Below are 3,485 nucleotides of genomic sequence, written 5' to 3'. Positions count from 1 at the left end.
CTCCTCCTTTGAACTTCTAACTTTCTTCCCATGCTTTCTTCCGCTTTTCTTGCTTTTCCTTTGCTTCTTCTCATCCGCACTAGAACGAGGAAGAAGAATTGGCAGAACTCTTAGAAAATAAAGAAAAATTTAGGTCATCCATGGCACGAACACGCTTCTTGGATCTTCGAATCACCTCTAAAGACGAATAATCAAGAAAAGTTGTTGATATGCTCTTCTTTCGAGAGTGCTTTAAGCTTTTCATCAACTAGCTTGTCTTCTTTTCAAGAGCTTTGCCAAACTCTTTTTGCAAGTACAATTTTTGTTTTTCCACACTTGGCTTTGCTTTTTGCTTCTGAGAATGTTTTGTAGAATGACTTTATGAAAAATGTACTTTGAAAATGGAAATTCCTAAAAGAACGTGTTTCATGTACTCTTTCATGTGTATGTATGTTTAAGTATGTGTCGAAAAGTAAAAATGACTACAACATTTTATCTATTCACCTAATGGGTGATGTGAATATGATAGTAAGAAGATTTAGTGGATCAAGACATACGTGAAAAAGAGGAATGACTCTCCAGCTCTACATGCAGACACTATCCAGTCTTGCAAACAACCCTTGGCACCTGAGTACTACCGAGACACGAGAGTACAACAGAGAGAAATCAGAGCTCCAGACCAAACAAGAGGGGATGGAGCTGGATTTTTTTCAAATCATGTTGCTATCTTTTCCCCATGCCCACACATGTGATATCTACTACACCCCTAGTTTGGTACAAGGTGGAGCTAGCTAGATACATGAATATACTCCCTTGGTGTATAGATTCGTACCCCTATATCACCCACACACTTTTGCTACCCCTACTGTATTTTTCGTCCTTTGAAAACTTTCTTTAAGAATAATCTCTCTCTCTCTCTCTCTCTCTCTCTCTCTCTCTCTCTCTCTCTCTCTCTCTCTCTCTCTCTCTCTCTCTATAAAGACATACCAATCGTTAACGAGACATACCAATCGGGGGCGAAGGAGGGAGAAAAGTGGATTGGACCCGATACATCATTTCAGTGCTTGTGTGTGAGAGCGAGAAATATTTCTTTTTTTTTAAGAGCATAAGAATAAGAAATGTTAAAACTTTGCCCCTCAAATTCATAAAAATTCCCAAAATGCTCCTCAAATTTGGACAAATCTTCCAATTATGCCCTTGAATTTTACCAAATTCCTAATATGTCTCTTACATTTTGCCAAAATACTCCCCAAATTTTAAAGCAAAAACATCTCTCAATCCACTTAGATTTTAAAACTTTTGATAAAACTAATTGAGCTCTATTGATTGGGCATGTTACAATGAGGATTTTTTTCAACACAAGAGATGAAATAACTCATGATTTTCACATGCAAATGCCATATTTCTTGGTCCAATGGTTACCATTCTTCTTAAACAAGTTGTTTATCTCATGGGAAAGAAGAATACGGTGGCAAGTGCATTGTCTTGCAAGCCACAGAGATTCGCTATCAAAGCTATGCATCATCAGGATTTTTGATGAGATCCTTAGGGCAATACGCTACATATATAAATTTTGTAGACATCTTTGACGGGTGCAGAGTAGGGAGAAGTTGCAAATTATGGAAGGTTATTTGATGCAAAAATCCATGTTGTGGTCAGAGGCAAAAGATGTTGACGAAGTGCCACAATCCTCCTTTTGTTGGGCACTGGGACATAGAGACGACCTTCAAGGGTGTTGAAAAGTATTTCTACTAGCCTCAGCTCAAGAAGGACTTGAACAAGTTTAGTGTGTCATAAGGTAAAATTTGACAGTCACAAAGTGGCAAGAGTCCTATAGTCTTTACCTATTCCAAATCGACCTTAAGAAAGTATAGCAATGGATTTTATCTTTGATCTTCCGAGGACTCAAAGTGGGCATGATGGTATTTGGACCATAACCAATAGATTGGGAAGCAGGCCTACTTCATACCAGTAAAGAAGATAGTGAAGGCCGACCACTTGGCTAAACTATTTGTCTCGCATATTTTCAGATTATATGGCATGCCTAAATCTATAGTGTTAGAGATAGAGACCCCAGATTCATGAGCTTGTTTTGAAGAGCAATGTGGGAGAATATAGGCACACTCTTAAATTGTCTTCATCGTTCATCCACAAGCAGATGGGCAGTCGAAAACAGCCAACTCAATGGTCTTGGATTTGTACAAAGGCAGTTGAGTACTTGTTCTGCCATCCTTGTCCAGCTTGCCTTTGCCGCTGTCCTCTAGCAAACTCGTCCATTTGCTTTTGACTTCACAATCTCAAGCCAAACAATTTGTCGAGTTCCTTGAGAACTGTGCCGATGCATAGGCCACTAATTGATGGTGGATCCGCTATCCATAACCACTTGTTGGTTTTGGTCGTTGTCGTCACGGGCGCTCAAGCAAGGGGGGGCATGTTGAAGTTGTAAGATCTGGAACTCCGAGAAATCGTCTTCTTGCACTCCGAGGGTGGCCGCACTAACACCAAGCCGCAAGATCTCCAAGTCAATCCTCCAAAACCTCGTTGCCGTTGTAAGGCCGCTCTCAAAATCTTAGCACTGCATGTCCAATTAGATCTTCATGCCTCGTCCAAGCCGCTCCAATTTCCAACTCTTCACTTTACAAACTGTTAATAAAGCCCTCTCTCGAGCTCCAAGCTCCGCACTCCAAAAGCTTATGGGAACCGCCTTCAAGCGACTATTTTTACCTTAGCTTAGAAACCTTTGTAATCTCTAGCATTTTTGAAAAAATACAACAAGAAAAGGGGGTTTGTGACGTCACGGGCGGTCAACCTTACAGGCGTTTTAAAACGCAAGCAATGGAACACAGCACCATCGCCAAGTCAAGCCAACTACGTGTATTGAAACACAGGGGAGGAGATGAGTCGTGGGCTATGGACAAGTGATGTCGACCCAGCTTCTCAAAACGCTCATAGGCGAGGGGGGGAACAAGTGTTGTGGACAACGTTTTGAAAATGCTGGCGATGGCAGCAAGGCAATGTTGTGGTGCAACATTTTAGAACGCTGTTGCAGAGGGTTGAATGGAGAGATGCCAACGACAAGTGCCTTCTTCTACTCTTCACGGTTGCTCCTCCACACCAAGGGCTTTGTTCACCGAGCTACACCAACCTCTAATTCCATGTCAAAGTGGACGATGTGGAAGCGTAGATACCAAGAGGGGTGAGCACGAGAGAGAGAGAGAGAGAGAGAGAGAGAGAGAGAGAGAGAGAATCTCTTGAACCAATCAACTTTGGCAATGAATAATTGAATGTGTATACAATGGAGGCAAGTGGTTGCTTATATAGCAACCTCAAAAAATTGCCCTGCCCCAGGCTTTGACAAATAAGTAAACTAAATACCTAAAAGCCAAAAGAAATAATAGGATCACATTGAGCAGTTCACTTGAGATACCAAAACTCTTACAGTTTGGTCCACAGCCTCACATGACATTCTCTTGGGGACGGTGAACTCCCCACCGAGTTGCCATGGG

This window comes from Adiantum capillus-veneris, chromosome 17 (genome assembly GCF_014529385.1).
Source record: "Adiantum capillus-veneris isolate H3 chromosome 17, ASM1452938v2, whole genome shotgun sequence".
In the NCBI taxonomy this organism is placed as follows: domain Eukaryota; kingdom Viridiplantae; phylum Streptophyta; class Polypodiopsida; order Polypodiales; family Pteridaceae; genus Adiantum; species Adiantum capillus-veneris.
The sequence above is the reverse complement of the archived record's forward strand: the minus strand, read 5'-3'. Positions refer to the sequence as shown.